At 37.2% G+C, this 24,234-nt stretch overlaps 1 pseudogene; it reads left to right on the top strand.

Annotated features, from left to right (window-relative positions):
* The first annotated feature begins 7,253 nt into the window (after positions 1-7,253).
* Positions 7,254-24,234, top strand: part of LOC102865131 — a 50,310-nt pseudogene continuing 33,329 nt past the window's right edge.

Genomic DNA, 24,234 nt, shown 5'->3' with positions numbered 1-24,234 from the left:
GTAGCTGGTGGATTCATACTGCATTCCTTGGGAACTGTAGTGCAGCTTCTTATCAGTAGGCCTCCAGAGCGCAAGGAGCTTTTTAGGAAGGAGGATTAAATAAGTAACTTTGTAAATAAACTAGTGTAAAAGGGAAATAAAAAGAGTAACAGCAGCATGCATATAATAAACAATCAGATGTAGAGCTATTTTCTTTTTTACTTAAGCTCTTACAGAGATGCCTTTGTAAATTTGTTTTGCAAAATTTCATATTTATGAAGCTCTGAAAGATGTATTTTACCAATGCTGAAATTGTCCACTGTACACCAAGTTACAGTAGTCATCTTGTTATTATAGTCTCAGAAAAGGTTAGTAGTAAGGATCTGTAAATACGCAGACCAAAGGAGCTGTCACATTGAACACTAGTTGCTGTCGGTGTAAAATAGAACAGTGAGAATACTCTCAAGTTTAGGAGAGTATGGCATGGAGTGGAAAAGGGTTTTTAAACCTGAATCAGTATTAAAGTCTCCAAATATACCTTAAACTTAACAATCATCTAAACAGTTTCCTCAATGGAAGATTTTAGGGTTTGTTTTTTTTTTAATTTAGCTTCTTTTTAAATTCTGTTAGACTATATTTTCCATATTTCTGATCTATCTCTAGTTTTTAACATAAGTCAAGGGAAAGCAAGTTTTACTTTAGTCAACTTATTGAGGTTATAAAGCAAAAGATGCTTCTCTATACATCCAGCGAGAGCAAAGGGCATTTGCTGAGGAGTCAGACTTGTTTTTCTAAGCTATCTTCTTGGCTCTTTCAAAATCCTACAGAACTGAAAAGGGAAAAGGGGTGTTCTTTTACTTCACAAAACCCAACAGCCATTTGATGACAAGAAAGCAGTGTTGCTTCCCAATGTGTCTTTGTTCGAATGATAGCAGGCCCATTGAAACCTCCTGATGGAGCCCATTGAAAATAATAGGCCCCATTATCTTCACTGGCAACGCTGCCATGAGAGCTTCAAAAACTGAAATAATGACAGCACATATTGGATGTACAGTAGAAAGGCATAGCGTGATTATGGGCAATTTCTGGCTCTCTTCTACATACCTCAGTGGATGAGGAGGGGGCAATGAGTCTAGGCTGAAATGCACAGGAAAAGGGCACTTTGCCACTATGCCCTTTGGGGATATTTGCATCTTTATAATGTAAATACTGTGTCTTAGATAATTTGTAAAAGCAAAATCTCAACCGTAGGATCTCTTCAGCAGCAAGAATTTGAAAGTAAGGCATTCTTTAATTTAGTATTGAAATACTGTCATTGTTGGTTACTTGGTAGTGACGGCCTCTCAGAAATTAGTATGAAATTTCTCTCTGAGAGACAGCAAGGGCAGTAACACAGGAGACCCAGCACTCAATCAATACAGAGGATTTTTGCAGGAGCACAAAGACCCAGCGTCCTTTCCTCAGGCCAGTGCTTTCTGTGTAGCCCCAGATGTTCCCAGAAAATCTGATTTTCTGGCCACTGGAGTTGGGAGTGAAAAAATATGAGAGGGGGCTAAACCTGAAGGAAGGAAAACATTAGCCCCCAGAAAAACAAACTGGGCCAAGAACAGAGCTATTAGACTGTGAGAATTTACCAGAAGAAAAACTCCCCTGAGGGCTCAGTGACAGCTTAGCAGGCAAGGGTTCCCTCAAGAGGAAAATGGGTTCTATTTCACAAAGAGGTCTGAGCAGAGAAAAAGCTAGGAATATGTGCTTTTGGGGAATCTTTTTTGGTTGCCTCTTACAGTCTGTATGTTTTCAGACATGAAATATCGTAAAATTACCAATAAACACACTTGAATTCTATTTTCTTCTCCTTTTCTACTCCCTCTGCCCTCTCCCCACCCTCATCCCTGGTTGAGACTATCCTGAAAAAATACTGCACTCCATGCTGAGAACATCCCCTTTGGGGTTTATAGTTAAATGGGAACAAGATGGTCTCCCTACCCTCCTTGTGCCTGATGCTCACAGGGGAAAAGAGCGTGGCAGTAAGAGCTTTGTTTGACTATTGTGACAAAATAAGAAGTGACAAGAAGGAGAAGATTACCTAATAGAAACTGCCCACAACTCTGCTCAGTGGCTGAAGCTGGTCCCTGTTCCCCAGTACCAAGCAAAGAGCACTGGGAGACAAGTATATGAACTGACTAAAACTTAACACCTCTGTAAAACATAAACTTCCTATTTTTATTCCACCAGACATTTGATATATCTTCCTCTACGTTCAGTTTGGCTGATGACTGTTTAATAGCTGGAGAAGATGTTTCCTTTTGGATATGTTATCTCTAAAGTTTAGAAAGCTCTTTGGGCCCAGTTCACCAGGATTCATGCTGCTAATCTCCATAGATTGCATCTCTCTGGTCGTTTGAATCCACCAGCTGCGTCTTGGAAGAAAAATAGACATGCTCTTCTCAAGTAATTTGCTGCTGTGGAAACCCAATGGAGGGTCCGTTATTATCAGTTATGGCCAGATAAATCCATTCCAATCCTTAAAAGTGGTGAAGTTACTATGTCAATCCATCTCATTAGGGGTCTTCCTCTCCTTTGCTGAAGCCCACCTCCCAAGTATGATATCCTCTCCAATGAATAGCCTGTCTTAAAGGTTGTTGTTGTTGCATATCGTCTAGTAATATCTTACCCATAGCTGACCCTCTGGAGGGTTTTCAGAAGCAGTTAATTTTATGGGAGGAGATTGCCTATCCTTCTCCAGAGGAGTAACTGGTGAATTCCAATGGCACACCTTTGGGATTGCAATGTAGCTTCCTGCCACTAGGCCACCAGAGGTCCCTATGGAGAAATTCTACTTTGTTTTGACTTATGGGTTCCTAAACTACAGCAAGCACTTCAGAAACAAAGAACATCATACTGGTATTTGGGGCTTGAACTAGCAAAAATGTCTCTAGTATTTGATGGAGTCTCTGGGCTGTTTGTTGTCTATAAAGCTCTGGCTTTAGCTGATCTCTACACTTTGATGTCTCTCTTTTGGCCTAGTGCCAAGAAGCTGCACTGCAATCCTGAAGGCACATAGGTCAAGGCCACCAGCCGCTCTGAAGGAGAAGGATGGGCAATCTCTTCCAATGTAATTAACTGCCTCTGAAAACCCACCAGAGGGTCAAGCTTGGTTCCAACTCTACAGTACTAAACACACGCAACATTTCCTCAAGTAAACGAAAAGCTTCTTGAGGTCAATGACAATTTCTCTATGCCTGGCACCTACAGAGAACTCCTTAAATATGTGTTGAATTAAAATAATTGGTGACCAGTGATAAAAAAAGTATTACTTTTAAAAGAAAAATGCGTAAAATTTAAGACGAAAGTTCCTTTTCTTGTTTATTTTTTTAACTTCTTAAAGTGTGTGATTTTTTTTCTTTCTGAGATCTCCTACAATTGAAATCCTAAGGCAAGAATCTCATCATATTTATTAAAGTCCAAATAAAATGTTCTCTTTCCTTTGAATCTGGCAAAGCATTTAACTCTCAGACCTTTTCAATATCACAAAATGCTTCCCTTAAATTATATCACTCAAAACCAACTCTTACTTTTTGTTCAACCATGCTTGATTTATTTGGGGTGATGGAGTGATTCTCTCTTTTTTTTTAGCTTTCCCCTTCCATTACCAATTTACTTATCCTTTATGCAAAAATGAAGACCTATTGAAGTATAAAATCTCAACAGGGAATAGAAATTTCACAAAAAGAGTTCCATTTTTCCGAGACTTTTAGTTCCTCAATACTTATTGAAATGCCTTCCAGGAGTTATTGGTATTCTAATTAAAAGCACAGATTCTAGGTTCTACTCAAGTCCTTCTAAGTCAGAATCCTTCGAGTGGGCTTCAAGATTCTTCATTTTTAATAATATACAGCTTTATTCAAGACTCCAAGAGGATAACTAGACTCCTGTTTCAGAGTGAAACTTTAGACTTCAACTTCTAAACTAAAATAAAAATCCTCTATCACCTCTCAGAAACCATTCCTCAATACTGTACAATGTTTTCTGCTCACAGTGTAAATAGCACTATTGAAGGATTTTCTAGTGTTAATAGATTTTTCTTTTTTTTCAAAAAGGCTGGAGGGAAGACACAGTGCCATGTACCAGAATGTGTTTGTAAGGGCATGTCCTACTGTAGAGTTGACTGTGAATTAAAATCTGCTGGTTTCTTAAAAGTACAGTCTGTTAACATTATAGAAGCAGCACAGTATAGTTTCTAAAATTACTGCTCACAAATCTTTTGAGTTTCTTCCTCTTTCTAGAATGCTTAGAGTATTCAACCCTTGTTGCTAGGTGCCGCCAAGTCAAGTATGACTTTAAGGGATCTTATGAACAATTGATCTGAACACTGTCCTATGCAGTGCCATCCTCAGAATCTCTGATACACTCAAGCCCATTGCTAAAATCACTGTGTCTTAATGAGCCATTTTTAACTCTTTTAACTTCTTTATGACAAAATTCTTTTTCACTATAGTCAATAATTCCTTGATTTTTATCAAACAACACAATAATAAATCCTGACTTTAGAGAAGTTATTCAAATTCATTAATACATTATATGGATGGTATAAAATTTGTACTTAGCAAAGTCTGTCTCATGGTACCTTTTTAAGCACAAACATTTTAAGAAGTACCCTATATTACAGAACCAAAAGGTTCATATTCTCATGCCTTATTACTGCTTATTTGTAACTATTGTTTATACTCAAGAATATGTAAAAACTCTATACTATAATTGTAAACATAAAATTGAAGGATGTTGAACCATTAGCAATTTCTTTCAAACGGAACATATGTACATATGTGAACATATGTTCACAAGTGTTGGAGGCTACTGTATTCTAGGAGTATCTCAAATAGACTATGATGTAAAATGTCATATTTATTAGAGACTATCGGTGGCTCCTTGGAGGCAACGATTCTGACGCTCCGTCTAACATTCTTTGGACATGTTGGGAGGAGAGACTGGTCCTTGGAGAAGGACATCACGCTTGGGAGGGTGGAGGGACAGCGCAGGAGAGGAAGGCCCTCTATGAGGTGGATTGATTCAGTGACTGGAATAATTGGGATGGGAGTGTCAGAGACAGTGCGATTGGCACAGGACAGAGCAGAGTTTAGGACTGTTGTACATAGGGTTGCTATGAGTCGCAAACGACTCGACGGCACATAACAAAAATAACAACAACAACAATTTAATAAAATATTCTCATCTAAATTTTGCATATATGTATGTATGTCTCTGTGTTGTTATTGTCGTACACTGTAGAGTCAGAATAGACCGATAGCTGGCCCTTCAGCAGGTTTTCAGAGACAATAAATCACGTGGAAGTAGACCGTGTATCCTTCTCCAGTAGACCAGCTGGTGGATTTGAACCATATGCCTTTGGGATTGCAGTGCACATTCTTTTCATTAGGACGTATATATATTATAAAAACACAACATTAATTTTTGTAATTGTTTAGAACTTAGATCAGCAAGAAATTTTTAGGGAAAGGGATATTTCATTACTGACATTGTTTAGAACTGCTGGTGCATGGTGACAGTAAAAAGCAGATAGTCTTTCTGTAGTTTATTTTTCCTAATTTCTCTGCAGATAATACAGTTCCTTATTTCTTGCATCTGGGGTGGTAGAGTGCAATGTATAGCTGTGATTTAATCATGGAAAAAGTCCATCTTGTTTATCTCTTTTTGGTTGATCTCATGCAATCTGCGCAATTTAAGACATTATCTATCTCCCTCCCCTTAGCAGTGACAGAATTCATTTTTGCTTTTAGCTCAGACTAAGTTACTCAGGCTACTATGTTGACATCACGTTATGTAAAAGGTAATATTTGGCTTTTTTTCTTTCTTTTTTTTGCCATAAAACAGCCACCTGGTCTACATCACGCTTCTCCCTCTAGGTCATGCCTCTGGTCCAGCCAGTTCAGTTATCCTTAAAACCACAAAAATAGGCTTTGGCAGAAAATGTCACAGTTGTGCTTTTATTTTATACTCATGCTCTGTGAGAGACACGGAAGGAACTAGATTTTTTGGTTGTTTATCAGTGGATACAAAAAAAAGAAAGTTCAGTAAGCTAGAAAGTGGCAATGTTACAATTAGAGTTTAGTGTTTGTATCCTTCACCTTTGCTTTTATTACCTCTTTCTTAGGAAACATCACCTTACTTCCTAGGCTGTAGAAATCCTTCATGAGTTTTGTTTCTGTGGATTGTTTGGGTTTTCTACTGTTCTTCTTTGCCTAGAATCTTTCTCCCATAATTTCAACCTCTAGTAGAAATGGTATCAGAAAATGTGAACCAATTTAACGATGTCAGATTGGAGACTAAGGTGTGGCTGATAAATTCCATGGTCTTCGCAGTTACTTGCTATGCATCGGAAAGCTGGAAAATGAATGACTAGGAATGATAGAAGAAGAATTGATGCCTTTGAGCTGTGGTGATGGAGAGGAGTGTTGAATATACCATGGACTGCCAGGAGAAGATACTGGTTTTGGGGCTGGGTACCTGGAAGGTAAAACTGCAACAAGGTTGGGCATATGCAAGCAATTTTTATTTAATTATATTGGTGACATGCTCACTACTTATAGAGGTCTCCAATGGTTTCCGCATGACTGGGAGAATTCCTCTAGCTAGAGGCACTCCCCACTTCCATACTTTCGCAGGCCATCCCCCTCTTCCTCTGCCACCAGTCCTCTGACTTGCAAAGTGCTGGCAGAATTTTCTGGGCAAAGCTCGTAACCTTCCATTTGAGCTACAACGACTTCTGGTAACTAGAGTCTGGGGATTCCGTGCCCTGGGCTCCAGTATTTTTTTCTGAAGGTCCATTTATCAATTGTGTACCCTTTGGCAGTATGCAGAGTCAGGGGACTATGAGGTGTGGGGAACAGGAACGAGAAGCCTTGGCAGGTCTTCTAGGTACCCAGGCTTCACTTGCCTTGTTGAAAAATGAAGGTCTTAGAGGAGATAGATATCATGATTTAAAATTTTTTCTGGCACCAAAATTGTCGGAGGTCAATCTTTTGTAAAGCAGAGAGATTTTGTCATGCAAAATACACCAGTCTTTAGCCAATTTTTAGACATCAGAGATCCTGAAGATGTTATTTTATAGTGATATTTAATATCAAGGCCAGATTGTAATTATTCAGATATAATCTCACTTGTAAACTTGCCCCCCTCAGAAAGTAGTGATTCTTGGGGAAGGGGAGAAAAATTGACAAGAACCTAATTACATCAGTCAGCAGTCTGATCGGAAGATGGAAAATATTACCTGTATCAAAAATATTGGGTCTGGAATCCAGTTTGGAAGTCGTTTGCAGGATTTGGATTCTACAGAGGTTTGTTTGCTGGTTCTGGTGAGGATTACGGTGGGATGTTGATTTTTTTTCCTTTTAATTTTAGTGTGTGTGTGTGTACGTATACCATCAAATCGGATGTGACTGGTACAGGAGGTGATTGCCCCTCCTTCTCCAGCAGAGCATCTGGTGGATTCAAACAGCATACTTCTGGGAATGCAGTGCAGCTTCTTGGGAATGTTGATTTTCTAATGGGTGTGATATGATGTGATTTGGCCTCCTATTAAAAAACCCATTTGGTCAGCAATAAGGGGCTGGAATCCTGTGGCTCTTGGGCCTAGTTTTAATTGTTTTTGGTCAAACATTCTTCTAAGTGGTATAGCATTGGTCTGTCCATTTGCTGTACAAAGGTAACTCATGGTTGCTGTGATGCTAAACACTTTGATACTGATGTGTCAATTGTGATAATGGTTACCCATGGCAGAGAGTGCTTGGTGGAGCTCCACAATTAAGACAAGCTTGAAAGCAGAAGTGGCATCCACTTTCGAAATCTCCTACCTGTGGAAACTCTATGAACTTGAAGAAACGATGAAAGTTATGCAAGTGTTCAGGTCTTTCTTTCGTAGGGTAGCTATGAGTCATCTATGGCTCAGTGGCACTTAACAACAACAACAGCTAGCAGAACAAACAAGTTCATCCTAGAGAGTGTGATACCAGGCTGCTCCTTGGAGGCAAGGATTCTGAAGCTTTGTCAGAAACAGACTTGAAGTCATACTTGGTGTCATTCTCCCTTTCTTGTCCATTAATTTATATATCTAACAGACTTGTAAGGGCCTATACAAAGCAGTGACATTTGTGTACTGGAAATATAAATATTAATAGTCACACAGTCTGTGCTCTCTTCAAGTCTGAATCCACCACATAGAAGGATCATAACCCAAAGCAACTCGTGCATTTTCACCATGTCTTCTCCCTATGTGATCCTGGGATTGAAAGTGATCTATTATCTTCACCTTGGTGGTTCTGTGAGATTATTATACCTCATGTAACTGTCCTTGTTACATAGTAGAAGGCTATATAGGTGAGTCACAGGAGACAGATGGATATATAGGTACACACACCTATACACAGTCATCACACACAAAACAACACATACACACAAATCCTCCCCCAAACTCCCTCATACATATATTTGGAGACTAGTCAGTAAGGAGTTGCTCTGCCAAACCAAAGGGGGCACCTGCTAATTTAAATCCACCAGAAGCTCCACAGAAGACAAATGGCCTTTGAAAGCCCTCTAGAGAGTCATCTATGAGTCAGTCTGGAGTTGACAACATGATTATGTTGTTGTTGTTATGTGTGCTGTCAAACTGAAACTGATTCACAGCTGAACTTCCAATAGGTTTTCAAAGAAAGTACATGGGATGAGATTATATGTATTCTCTGTCTCTATATATGTATATGAACATATATAAATATAGATATATAGTATACATATATATACATAGATATAATTTAAATAAATTTAGTAGCAAATGAAAAATTTTCCAGGTGTAGTTTAAACCAACAACCAAATATTGGCTAAGACTGATGTTGGTTTGTAATACAGTGATGTTAATATTCATGTCTCCTCAGTTAACTTGTTGGGTTTTTTTTCCACAAATAGTTGCTGCAATTTCAGCTGTTAACTATGTACCAGAAAGGACTATGTGATGCAGAAGAAGGTCACCTAGTTGTGTTTGTTCCCATTAATCTGCAAAGCTAATGTTTTCCCAGTAGTGTCCAAAGCAGACATTCTTCAGTTCTCAACGAACAGCACTCGGTCACATGGCCATTTTTAGCAGTTATGAAAGTGGGAGAAAGAACTGCCATGATTGGTTATGGGTTCCCTGCCTCTGGCTGGGAATACTCACCAGAGAGCAGAGCAAAAAGCAAGTTTTAGCAAGACAGAAAGGTAAGAATGGATAATAGTTGGCTTCCAACAATCCTAGACGCATAAATCGGATATGTATAAGGCAATTAAAACCAGAATATCAATTTTTACAATGTGTGTGTGTGTGTGTGTGTGTGGTGTAGTATATTAGAGTTGTTTGCCTTTGAGTTGGAACTGATTCATAACTGACTCTTCAGAGGTTTTCAGAGGCAGTGGGAGGACATTGCTCATCTTTATCCAGCAGAGCAGTTGATAGATTCAAACAAACATGCCTTCAGTGTGGCAGTGGTAATAGAATTTAACTAATTTCCTTCTTGGAACACTCACTTCCAAGTTTGTAACTAGAAAAACACATAATCATATTGTCATATTGTATTTAATGTTCTAAACTAATAATTCTAGAGTCATCCAGTCAAATGCATATGGAAATTCTTATTCTTCTATCTCTGCCATCAGAGATTAATGGCTATAGCCTTATAAATACATGGTTGCTGTTGTTGTGTGCTGTCAAGTTGTAGGAGACTCATAGAGACCCTATGAACAAAAGACCTGGACACTTGTATATCTTTCGTCCTTTCTGCAGGTTCATAGGGTTTCCGGAGGCAAGCTATTTCAAAAGAGGATGCCACTCCTGCTTCCAACCTTGTTTTAATTGGGGAGCTCCACCAAACACTGTCCACCATGGGTAACCATTTTCTCATTTCACACATCAGTATCATAGTGTTCAGCTTCACAGCAACCACGAGTAACCTCTGTACAGCAAATGGACAGACCGGGGCTATACAGGTAACTCATTTACTAATTTTTAATTTGCCTTACTCTTTACCTTTGATATTAACTAGGGATAAGAAACTTCATATTATCCTTATCCGTACAAAATTTTTCTTGGAGTAAGAATCATAAAGATAATAAATAATTATAGTGTATCATAGAGGAAAATGGTTGGTATAAGATGTCCCTGACTTATGTCTTCTCCCTTAATTATAAGATCAGCCCAATATGTTATTCTTGTAGTCTCTGGGGCATGCAGACTTCTTTTCATCAGTATGTGTGGCATTCTTAAATACAATATTCATTCCATCATCTGCTTAACTAAGAGCTTGCTCCCACCCCTAAACCCCTCTTGAATGACTCTGTTTCTTTTCCATTATGGAATTGACCAGAACCTAGTTCTCTGCATATATGCTTATTTATAATGTCAATGTTTACTCCATTGAACCCATCAGTACTTAAAAAGGAAAACATCTATGACCCAACCAATGGCAGAAGGTCACAATTTACAACTGCCAAATTACTCAGTAATTTTGTTAATAGCAGCTTCTGAGATACTAAGAAAAGGTGCTTTTAAAGAGTTTCATCACATAGCTAGAATACAGTCCTATATAAATCATTATTAACTAAGGTTACCCCCTCCTGTCTGCTTAGAGTAGAGCCTAGACTATGTAAAAAAACTGTAAAGTTTGTCAGGATGTTTTAGGGTTTATAACGCTTCTATACAACACAGTTCATTCTTGTAAAATTGAAATAGATATTTCAAGGCAGCAAATTTTCTGTTTCTATCTAGAACCATATAAATCTAAAGGTCCTTTGAATTACTTAGAAGACCCTTGGCAATAATTTATATCTACCACAGTAATTACAGTTTCATCCTTTAATCAATTACACCCAATCTCTCAAGATACTTCACTTGCAATGATGGAAATCTCCACTTTGCTAGGTTTCAATAGATATATTTTTGAATTTATATATGAGATGATTGCCTCCAATCCCATTCCCCATCCAAGTTAGCTGAATGTGTGTGTGTGTGTGCGCGCCCGTGCATGCACGTGCGCGCCATGTCCTTCAAAATTTGATTCTTTAATGTGAAGTTCTTCGGGGATTAAGATAATCTAAATTATGATCAGACATGGATTTAGTAGTTATTTATGTTTTCTATTGCTAAGTTAGATTTTCTGGTTTACATGAATCTACAGAGAATCAAACAAAGCTTCCACATTAGAAATTAATTTTTTTTTAGTTTACAAGTAAAAATATCGGAATATTTTAGTTGAACAAACAATACATTCTCACTCATTGCCATTGAGTTCGTTCTGACTGACAGCAATCCTCTTCTGCTTTCTGAGGTTATAACTCAAAATAGGAGGAAACCTTTCTCAGCGCCACTGGCGGATTTCAACTGCCAAAAGCAGGCAGCCTTTGGGTGAAGAGTGCAACTCACTTCAGATGACACCAACAGCTTGGGGATAATGTATTCCAGAAAAAGGGTTATTAAAATAGGTGAAGGTCGTATGCAATATTTGTCCTAAAAATGTTTATGGGGTTCCAAGGGATGAAAGGAAGGGGAGGGGTAAGCATGAGGTGAGGGGACGGGGAATGAAGGCACACAATTTGGTCGGCAGAGGGAGGAGGTAAAAGAAATGGGAAAGATCTTCTGGGGATCTGGAAAGATAGTATAATGGGGGGCATATGTCAGTGGTGATTAATTTTATAAAGTAAAATGAATGGGAATGATTGCGTGAAACCCAATGCGAATGAAGAATAGTGTGAAACACATTATATGCAAACGAATTTAAACTAAAAATTAAAAAAAATATAAATGAACGTCCTCCATTGATAACCTCTTAAAGCTATTCATTTTGAAAGAACAAAAATATCAATCAAATTCTTAAGTAAAAGAAAGGAAACCAAAGGGATGTTTTCTCAGGAAAAAAAAAATAAATAAAAAGAAAGAAAACCTTAGGTAAGCCTAGTAGTGGTAAGAAGCTGCACTGCAATCCCAAAGGCATGCAGTTTGAGATCAGCAGCTGCTTTGCAGGAGAAGGATGGGCAATCTCCTCCCTTGTGACTGGAAGGTCATCTTTGGGTCAGTTCTCTATGGCACACAATAAGAACAACTAGGGGAAAAAAAGACATTTGAAAAAAATAAACTAATGCTAAAATTGTTCAGGGTGGGTTACTATCCAACGAAATAGTTTTGGTTCTCAACAGAAAATGAAAACAAGGTTTTAGCCCATATAAAACACAGTGTTAGAACTGAAAGTTATACATAAGATTGTGAAGGTTAAAGTCTATATATTGTTGTTGCTGTTCAGCTAAGAGAGATAAGAACAAAATGTTCTGTCTTCCCTGCTCTTCAGCCCCCATCACCTAGAGTCTTCAGTGCCTATGTGAACACATTTTTAATGTAAGATTATAGAACACTAAGGACGAAACTTGCACAAATTTAAAGTCCAAATTTGAAGGGCTTCCATGGTCTTCAATTCCTTTTCACAGAAAATAAGAAAAAAATATTGATTACTGGTGGTGGAATCCCTTGGACTGACAGAAATAGATAAAAAGTTCTCTGTAGGAATTCCTGTACAACCCAGAACTTAAAGAATTCTCATATGGGAGAAATGAGAATATAAGGGCAAATTATAATGAAAATTGACTGAATTTCACAGATTTAAAACTAGGTATATTAGAGATATGGAGCTAGATTAACAATCATAGAAAGAAAGGAGGCCAAGCATAATTAAAGATGTTAAAAGACAAAATGAAAAATAAGATAGTATTAAAGAAACTTATTTCAAGTTAATAAAAATAGAACATGTAGCTTTAAACTATTGTTAAAGATCTCACAAAATACCATAAATTTGCAGATTAAACCTGTGCTAGGATAATTGTCACCTGAAAGGTAAATCTTAGAAATTAGAAATTAAAAGAAGAAAGCAAGAGAGGTATAGAAAACATAAAAGAGAGGTAAAATATGAAGTTGTACAACATTCCACTAATAAGTTTCCTAAAAGGAAAATAATAGGTAAATAGGAAATATTTATAATAGAATTATTAAAATTTTGTGGAGTTAATAAATGATGAGTAATCAGGATACTCAGATGTGTATATATTGGATGCTTCAGAATATTGTAAACCATGTACAAAATATTAGACATTAAACAAATCTAAGTAGCTAATAGGTAGATAAAATGGGAGCAGTCTTTTCAACTGTAGTAACAGGTGTCAGAAGACAATGGAATGATATTTTCAGAAGGCTTAGTGAAATTATAAATGAAACTAGACATTTATATTCAGTAAATCCAGCATTAAACTATAGTCAAAGACAGAGTTTATTGTTCACTAAAATGGCAACTGATTAATATACTTCTGGAAGTAAGAAAATCAAAAGTAATGTGGAAATGCAATAAGCAACAGGATATATTTCATCAATTTTTGTATTTATATTCTTGAAATATTTTATAACTGAAAACAAAAAATTAAAATAACTTTTTAATCATAAAATCCTGGCACTTGCTCTCTTCCTCTCTCTGAAGGATTTAAAACTTTTGGAGAAACATTTTATTTTAATTTTTTTTATTATTTTGTGTGTGTACCATCAAATGGGATCTGACTGGTACAGAAGGAGATTGTCCCTCCTCCAGCTGAGCTTCGGGTGGATTCAGGATTGCAGTGCAGCTTCTTACCAGTATGTCACCAGAGCTCCTTTGGGAGAAACATTTTAATCATTATGCACTATTAGACTAATATTTTGGAACTTTGAATTTTCAATGGACTACAATAATATTTGTAACTTCTAAAAAATGTCTGCTGCTGTCAAATTAGTCTCAGACTAATGTCTAATATCTACGGCAATATGTTGATTGTCTTCGAGTCGAGCTCGACTCATTGAGACCCTATGAATAAAAGGCTTGAAGCCCCTCTACAACTATCGGCATTTATTAAAGTTCATAGTTTCCGGAGGCATGTTATTTAAGAAGTGTATTTGTTGTAATCAATAGTGTTTTCTATGACTGATTTTTTTAAGAAGTAGATCACCAGGTTTTGTGTTTGGTTTTTTTTTTCAATCCAATTTAACCTAGAAGCCTTTCTTAAATTTATTCAGCAAACACACAATTCATCACCACACACAGGGGTTACATACGCCATGCTTTGAATGTGAATTCAAATTGTTTCTCCCCCCTGAAAGGTGAAAATGTTATCACAGAATCTTTAATACAATCAAAGATAAATTATTAATCCCAAAACATGTTATGAAAATTGCAGTCAAGCTGTTTGAATGTCTATTAAAATAAAAAGCATAATATTAACAGTTTCATTAACCATTTAACGTAATAAACCTTAATTTGAAACTTTTTAGATTTTCTTAATTTCAAGCTATTTTCATATATATGGGATAGTCTTTAAAATATACATTGTTATTGTTAAGTACCACTGAGTTGACTTCAACTTTTATTAACGCTATGAACAACTAATCTGAACCCTGCTGTATCCTGAACCAACTTCACCACCTTCTGACACATCTGACTTCATTGCCAGTCACTGTGTTGCTCCATATAATCTGGTATCTTCCTCTCCTGTGCTGACCCTCTATCCCTCCAAATGTGATGTCCTTATCCAAGAACCGGTCTCTCCTGTCAACATGCCAAAGTATGTGAGCAGGAGCTTTAAATCTTTTGCTTCCAAGTAGCAACCTGGTGACACTCTCTGAAGGACAGATTTTTTTTTTCTTTTGGCAAACTATGGTATGTTCAGTAATATTCTTCATCATCATCACAATTCAAAGGCATCAACTCTGTCATCTTTAGTCATTGTCCAGCTCTTAGATGCATAGTAAGCAATTGAGAAGACCATGGCTTGGATCAAGTGCACCTTAATTTCTAGACTGACACTGTTGCTCTTTAGCACACTGGAGTGGTCCCTGGTGACATATTTTCCCAATGAAATTCATCTTTTGATCTCCTAGTTGCTAGTGCAAAGAGTTCTGATTGTAGATCTAAGCAAGATGAAATCATTAGCCTAAATATTTTCTCCATCTATCATGATGAGATATCACTCAGTGTTGAGAATCTTTGCTTTCCTCAGTTTCAGCAAGCAAGGTTGTGTCATCTGCATGATCAGATTTTTCAAAGACTAGTTTATTGAATGATCTCTTCCATACATAGATTAAAAAGTTGTGAAGAGAATAAAAAAACACCACCACCCAAAACACATTCCTGATGCCCTCCTTTCATCATTTCTAACCATGCAGTGTTCCCTTGTTCTCTTCAGACAACAAACAGCTTGCTGGTCTAGTTATCAGTTTTGTATAAGCATAATCAAATGTTCTGGGATTTCCATTCTTTTCAGTATTAACCACAGTTTGTTGTGAGCTACACGGTCAACTATCTTTGCATAATCAATAAAACACAAATAGACACCCTTCTAGTACTCTCGACTTTCAGCCAAGATCCATCTGCCATTGATACTATGTCTAGTGCCATAGATTCCTCTAAACTCAGCTTGTATTTCTGGCAATTTTCTAGCAATGCATTGTTCTAGTCATTTTCTGGATTATCTTCAGTAAGATTTTTTATTTTAGTGATAATTGTTCTATAATTTCTACATTCTGTTGGATCTCCTGTCCTCCAGAATTCTTCACACAACCTGGTGAGCACATTCAGAGCTGCATCTGTTCATTGAAATACATCTGTCAATTGGTATTTCATCAGTTCCTGGGACCTTATTTTTTGTAATTCCTTTAGAGCAACTTGAATGTCCTGATTAACTACCGTTGGCTCTTGATCATACGTTACTTCTCTAAATGGTTCTGTGTCAGCTCTTTTTTGAACACAGTGATTGTGTTCTCTTCCATATTCTTTTGTTACTTACAGGACCATTCAGTATTATCTCCATAGCACCTTTAAGTATTACAGCTCAAGGCTTGAGTTTGTTCTTTGGTTCCTTCAGCTTGAGAAATGCTGAGCATGTTCTTCCCTTTTAATTTTATAACTCCAACTCGTCTTACATTTTGTTATAATACTTTGCTTTGTCTTCATGAGCTGCCCTTTGAAATCTTCTGTTCAATTCTTTAATTTTCTCCTTTCCTAAATTTGTTTTGACTTCTTGGTGTTCTAGTGCAATTTTTGGAGTTGGGGTTTTTTTTTCCCCAAAATAATCCTTTAATTGTTCAAAATAGCACAAAACGACATCACATTATGGAAATATTGAGCCAGTGTGATTACAATAGATGAACAGGTGTACAGCTCTCAGAAATCAGAGAAACCTAAGGGACATTCATGGTGGCTGGGCAGGACAGTGAGACAACAGTGGGACCAGATGTGTGGGTCCCCAAGTGACCAATGGTGGCATTTCCCACGGCAAGATGTACTATATAATACAACAGACTGGCCCTGATCCATTTGGTCCTTTCTTTCTCCTCTTTGTAATTATTTTGTAATGCTTTCTTCAAGGATAACATCTTTTATATCACCAACAGCTTTTCTAGTTTTCATTGATTAGTGTTCAATACCACAAACTTGTTCTTAAGATGGTATTTAAATTCAGGTATGATCTACTCAAGGTCATATTTTAATCCTTGTGGATTTGTTTTAATTTTCGTTAGCTTCAATTTGAACTTGCACAATAGGGGATAGTCAGTCCCACAATTAGCATCTGGTCTGGCTTTCACAGCTGATACTGAGCTTCCTCAATGATGTTTTCCCCAGATGTAATCAATCCAATTCCTGTGTCGTCCATCAAGTGAGGTCTGTGTATATAGTCACTGTTCATTTTCATAAAAGGTATTTGCTATAAATAAATAATTTATTGTGTAAAATTCTATCATTCTATCTCCATCCTCATTTCTGTCATCCAGCCTGTATTTTCTTAATACCGATCCATCTTCCTTGTTCCTAACTTTTGTCCTCTAGTCCAGTTATTATTAACGAACCTTAGTTATTTGATCTATTTCAGACTACAAAATTTGGTAGAAATTTTCTATTTCCTCCTCTTTGGTTTTAGTTGTTTGTAAATATATTTGAATTATATAGGTATTAACAAGTCTTCCTTGTATATGTAAGTATGATATTCTATCACTCACAGCATTATACTTTGATTGATCTAGAAATGGTCTTTCTGACTATGAATGCAACCCCATTACTCCTTGCTTTTTCATTCCACGTATAGTCAACTGTGTGACTCTGATTCAAAGAGCCCCTTGCCAATTCATCTCAGTTAGCCAATGCCCAACATGTCAATATTTCTGCATTCCATTTCTTTTTAAAGAATATCTGTTTTTCCTACATTTATACTTATATGTTCCAAATATAATTATTAGTGGCTGTTTGTAACTATTCCTACATATTTTTTGTTTGTTTCTCCCAATATGTAAAATATGATCTCAGCCTCCAGTGTGATATCTGATAGTCTAAATGTGCTTTATTTTTAATAGAGTTTTCCAAGGCCTGTTATTTCCAAAGTTGATTGTTGTTGTTATGTGCCATCGAGTCCCTTGCAACTTATAGCGACCCTATGCACAAGAGCCCTAAATGCAGTTCTATCCTGCGCCAATCTAGCCATCTCAAACGCACTCATTCCCACCACCACAGTCACAGAATCGTTTCATCTCCTCGAAGGTCTTCCTCTCCTGGATCGCCCCTCTACTCTTCCAAACATGAGATCCCTCTCCAAGGACCAGTTCCTCCTTGCAACATGCCCAAAGTATGTCAAAGCCTCAGAATCCTTGACTCCAAGGAGCATTCTGGCTTCACCTTCTCCAGGACAAACCTGTTTGTTCTCCTAGCAGTCCATGGTATATTCAACACTCTTCTCCAGTACCACAGCTCAAAGGCATCAATTCTCTTTCTATCATCCCTAGTCACTGTCCAACTCTCTGATACATAGAATGTAATTGCAAAGACTATAGCCCAGATCAGGTGCACCTTAGTCTCCAGCCTGATGTCGTTGCTCTTCAGCATTCTTGAGAGGTGCCTCACAGCTGAATTTCCCAATGCAATTTGTCTCTTGATTTCCTAGCTGCTGGTACCAAGAGCATTGACTGTGGAGGCAAGTAAACTAAAACTGTTAACTATCTCAGTCTTTTCACCACCCATACTGATGCTGCCAATTGGCCTGGTGATAAGAATCATTGTTTTCTTGATGTTGAGCTTCAATCCATATAGGAGGCTGCAGTCCTTGATCTTCTGCAGCAAGTGCTTCAGGTCCTCCTCAGTTTCAGCAAGCAGGGTTGTGTCATCTGTATAACGCAGGTTGTCAATGAATTTTCCACCAATCCTGATGCCACATTCCTCCTCGTACAGTCTGGCGTCTGGGATGATCTGTTCTGCATACAGATTGAAAAGGTATGGAGACATAATACATCCCTGACTAACCCCCTTCTTGATTTTAACCATGTAATGCCTCCTTGCTCTGTTCTGATGACTGCCTCTTAGTCCAAGTATAGGTTTTACATTAGCACAATCAAATGTTCTGGGATTCCCATTCTTCTAAGAGTCAGCCACATCTTACTGTGATCCACACAGTCAAAATCCTTTGCATAATCAATGAAGCACAGATAGACATTCTTCTGATATTCTTTGCTTCCTTCCAAGATCCATCTAACATTAGCTATAATATCCTTAGTACCATGACCTCTTCTAAATCCAGCCTGCGTATCTTGCAGTTCACTGCTGACATTTGGTTCTAAACATTTTTTTGTGTAATTTTCAGCAGAATCTTGCTTGTATATGATATTAATGATATTGTTCTATAATTTCCGCACTCTGTTGGGTCACCTTTATTTCAAATGGGAATAAATATCGATCTTTTCCAGTTAGTCGGCCAGCTGGATGTCCTCCAGATCTTTGCACAACTTAGCACATGCAGGGCAGTGTCTGTTTGCTGAAACATGTCAATTGACATTTTCCTAGTTTGTCTTGATCTGTGAGCTCTGCTTTAGTATAGCACCTGATAGACAAGCCCTGTACCCAAATACAGCAGACGATAAACAAGCAAACATATATATATCTAAGCTATTAAGAGCAGCAATATGCAAAGACACTTCAATACAAAAACTGACAAATAAATGATACCCTTATGAACAAACCAGAAAGACAAGTCAATACACAGGTATATCAGCACTGGTGGAGTCAATACACAGGTATATCAGCACTGGTGGCAGGGATAATCACATCAAAGCAGCAGCTTAAATCTGAAGGTTGTATAGTCAGTAAATATTACAGTCATTTCAACCAACAACTTAACTCCTACCCATTAAGTTGTGCTGCCAACCCAAAGGTGATAGTTCAAGTCTACCAGCTGCTCTTCGAAAAAAAGATGGGAAATCTCTTCCTTGGTGATTTACAGCCTCTGAAAACCCACTGTGAAGTCAGCTATAGTTCTGATTCACATAACCCTTGGTTCTGAATTCATGACAATGAGTTTGAGTGCATTAATTTGTTGTTGTTTTGTATCTTCAAGTCAAAACCAACTAATAACTGTCTGACCAGTGGGTTTGGGGCAGAAATAAATCACATGTGAGGAGATTCCCCGTCTTTCTCCTGTGGAACAGCTAACGGATTCAAACTGTGTGCCATTAGGTTGCAACACAACTCCTTATCAAGCCATTTCAAATAAATTCTATAACTCTATAATTTCAAAAAGCTTTTAAAAATTTCAAATCTACTTACATTTCAATTTTTACATTTAATTTGGGATGTGGGCATATTTTATAGTGTTTGCTACAATGTAGAATATGGTTTTCAAGTGAGAGAATCAATGGTGATTCTTTAACCATATCGTAATTAACTCAGTGTCCTCATAATCAAAGATGTCTATTGTGTAACATATGGAAAATGTCAGTGCACTTGGTCCTGCTACTGTACTTTGCTGTTGTTAATTCTTTTCCTTCCTGCCACGCCTTCTATGAATATGCTTACTGAGTTATGATATAACAAATATTGACTGGAATTGTTTATGCCTTCTTACACTAGCATTAAAAAATATATCCATAAAGTAAGCAAGATCTTAGTGTATTGAGGGCTACTCAAAGATTATTATTAAGAAAATAAAAACATAGATTTGGTAACTTGACTGCGTGTGGGCCTTTTACAGTATCCGTCTACATATTGCTTGCTTTGAAAAAGATACTGACTGATTCCAACTGATAGCAACTCCATGTGACAGAACAGAACTGCTTCATAGTGTTCCTAAGCCATAATAGTTTTAGGAACAGGTTGCTGAGTCTTTTCTCCTGCTGAATATTAAGTTCGCAAATTTAAAGAAGAAAGAAAAAAGGAGGAGAGAAAGCATATGCAGCTTTTTTAAAGGGGGGGTTAGATAATGGAGCTCTCGGGTGAGGTTTCCTCATTCTGAAGATGCAGAATGGGAAGTCGCACTGAGAACTTACTGGGGAGGGTTTTTACAACAGACTCTTTAGGGAGGGTCAATTCATTGTAATTTATGGTTCATCTGTTAATTTGGCCAGGTGGGCCAAATTCACTCTTCTTGTCAACTTGTGAATTCTTTGATTTCTTCATTCTGAGCCGTGGCCTCCCGTCCAGATCTAACACTGAACAGCTGGTGGGTTTGACCTGTTGGCCTTTCAGTTAATAGCCTCAAGAATTAGCCATGTTCCACCAATGCTCATACAGAATATGCAACTATTTTTTTAGAAATAAATATGGAGTTTGTCTCTCTTACTTCTATGGTCCTAAGATTTTGTTGTATAACTTCTTTTTGCTCCTGGTCTTATTGAAATGTAACCATGATTTAGGAGAAATGATACGATGATTTGAATATGATTTTTGAAATCTGAAATTTATTCCAGGCTCAATTTTCTATGATGTTGGCGAGTAATTTTTAGGGGCGGATCAAAAGAGACTTGGTATGTCTCTTTGGTTCACAATTCTGTGTAAAAACAGATTGTTGTTTTTGTTGTTGTTATATGCCGTCGAGTTGCTTGCGATTCATAGCAACCCTATGTACAGCAGCCCTAGACTGCTCTGTCCTATGCCAATCGCACTGTCTCTGACACTCCCATCCCATAACCCTAGTCACTGAATCAATCCACCTCATATAGGGTCTTTCCCTCCTTCGCTGTCCCTCCAACCTCCAAAGCATGATGTTCCTCTCCAAGGACCCATCCCTCCTTACAACATGTCCAAAGTATGTTAGACGGAGCCTCAGAATCCTTGCTTCCAAGGAGCCTCCTGGTTTAATCCTTTCCAGGTTGAATCTGTTTGTTTTCCTAGCAGTCCATGGTACCCTCAATACTCTTCTCCAGCTCCACAGCTCAAAGGCATCAATTCTCCTTCTATCCTCCCTAGTCATTGTCCAACTCTCTGTTGCATAACAAAGACCATGGCCTGTATTAGACGCACCTTAGTCTCCAGAGAGACACCATTGCTCTTCAGTACTTTGGAGAGGTCCCTAACAGCAGACTTTCCCATGGCAATACGCCTTTTAATTTCCTGGCTCCTGGTGCCAAGAGTGTTGACTATGGAGCCAAGCAGGCTAAAGTTGTTAACAATCTCAATCTCTTCACCATCCATGCTGATGCTGCCAATTGGTCCAGTAGTGAGAATCTTTGTCTTCTTGACATTGAGCCTCAATCCATATTGATGGCTGCAGTCCTTGACCCTGTGCAGCAAGTGCTTCAGGTCCTTCTCAGTTTTAGCAAGCAGGGTTGTGTCATCTGCATAACGCAGATTGTTGATAGATCTTCCACCAATCTTGACCCCATATTTCTCCTCATAGAGCCCAGCCTCCCGGATAATCTGTTTTGCATACACATTGAAAAGGTATGGGGCAGGACACATCCCTTCCCAGTTTTGAACCATGCAGTGTTTCCTTGCTCTATTCTGACGGCTGCCTCTTGGTCCAAGTATAAAGGCAGATATTTTATAAATAAATGTTGATTATTTTTATTATTACTTTGATTACCACGTGCATGATATTATCAAGCAGGGTTAAAAAAGAAAATAACATTTGAGTTTTGGCCATTGACAAAGGCAATTTCTAAACAATTGCTTAAAGTATCTTAAATACTATCTTATGAAGTCCATAAAAGAAAGCATTTGAAATTCTACATATTCACTGGGATACTTTACACATTAACTGGAAATGTTTATTGATTTTTTCGATTATCTACTTTCTTACTTTTTGTGACAGTCTCCAACCACACCTTCTTAAAATAGTACAGCACCATTTTACTTCTTTTCTCCAAGTCACCATGTTTGCTTACCTCCATTACTAAACAATTTAAAAAAAAGCAACAAAACCCCCCTCAAAATCATTTCCATGAAGTTTTCACTCATAGCTGAGCCTCTGGTGAGTCTGAGTCTGTAAACTGAAGAGGAGATTGATAGACTTTAATCCCTAGAGAGGAGCAACCTTCAGGTTAGTGGTGCAAATTCCTAGGGAAGAGTCACTAGCCTTTTAATGTGTGTGCTTCATTTGCTGAAAGCTCTGTGGGTGATGGTGCTTGAGGACTGTGACCTTTGTTTATCAATACCATTTCTTAACTGGTCTACCGGATAAAAATTTGGTCACTATTTTATACAAAATAAATAATTTTTTAAATTTTTAGTAAGAGTCTAACCTATCTACCAATGAGCTACCTGTTGTTTCTATACTAGATACTAAGCTGATTCTAACTGATTCTATGATTTCTAACCCCTATCAGAATACACAGCTCAGTGTTCTTATTAGATTTTCATTTTTACTTTTATTTGCCCAAATTTGTTTTATACCTACAACAGAATTTTCTTTTTAAAAGGAAAAGTAAGACTCAGTCTAGCAAGTTTTAGCATTAGTCTCTATCATGGCATTTTCTTCTATACTCAAAAACATTCAAATCAGTTGAGCTTCCATTTGAAACCCTTCAAGAATTTAGTGCTGTTGTAATGGAAGCTCTGAGGGCTATGTTTTATCATCTGCTTGCTACAGCTTTTGATTCTCAGAGAAAGGGGTCAAAATGACTTTCCCAAAGGCTTATTTTCCTAAGGGCCATTTTTTATGCGAAAGTTTTTGTCTCATAAACAATTGAATTAGTTCACATTAACTGCCATCAATGGCAAAAGTACACAAAACATAAAGAAATCACCTAAAAGAATGCTTTCGAACCAGCTGCTAAATTAAGTAATGTATTTGTTTTATTGCACATTTGCATAATAGGGCAAACTAGAAACTCTCTGTAACAGATGTGCTGGTGGCAGGGAGATTTGATTACTGGCTTCTGTTATTAATCACTGCACAAATCTTAAATGATTTGTTTCTACAGTTTGATCAATTTACATTTCAGAACTTACATTTACGCACACAATGTGGAGATAAAGCATCTGTTTGCACCTTTAACAGAGGCATTAATATATTTATGGAGATTGAAGTTTGTTAAGTCAGACGCAGGAAACTGACCAAATATGGCTAACTTTTGCAAAGATTTCATTATTCTGCACCAGTCTAGCTAATAAAAAAAGCCATTTTCCCCATTTCTAGAACTGTGTTCTTATGTTTATTATTTTGTTTAATCTACAGAAGTATATGTATGTGTGTGTTTCAAATTACACACACACATTTTTAAATTCATAAGATTTACACCAGGGAATTAATGCAGGTTGCCCAGAATTTTAAAGAATTGCAGGGCACCATGGCACTCATGAGAACTACTTTATAATTATTTTATTTTTAATCTGTATAGTATTTTAAAAGCTATTTGCCCTTTTTAATTCTACTCTTGACATTTCATAAGCCTATACCTATGATTTCATCAGCATTTTAAGTAGTGTAATACATTTTAAGATGGGATGTATACCTTTAAAAGATGTAAAAACCAAAGCAATATGAATATTGTTTCATCTATTTTCAATTAAGTATGATAAATGCATTGGTTCTACAACCAAATGTTTCCTCAGTTATTCATAACACTGGATAATACAATTTTTTTTTCAATTGTGAATATTGTAGTTAATTTAGTAAGAGAACAAATATTTGAAATACTGGTAGAATATCATTCACATCTCAGCCTGTAGATTCTAGAAGTTAATTGATGCTATAAGGATTACTTATGATGATTTCTTGCTACCATAATTTACTATTTAGGTCTTAGCATCTATTTCAGTAATTTTTTTTATATTTTTCACATATATATCCTATTCAATTAATTTGTGATCTCTTCCAAAATGATGATAACCAACTGATACAGAAAAAAAAATGTATTTGTGGATCTTCATTTTCTATAGTGTGTTCCCACCGTTG

This window comes from Elephantulus edwardii, unplaced genomic scaffold (assembly GCF_000299155.1).
Source record: "Elephantulus edwardii isolate Elephantulus edwardi_28Jun2011 unplaced genomic scaffold, EleEdw1.0 scaffold00084, whole genome shotgun sequence".
Classification (NCBI taxonomy): domain Eukaryota; kingdom Metazoa; phylum Chordata; class Mammalia; order Macroscelidea; family Macroscelididae; genus Elephantulus; species Elephantulus edwardii.
Note: the sequence above shows the minus strand (reverse complement) of the source record. Positions and strands in the feature narration are given on the sequence as shown.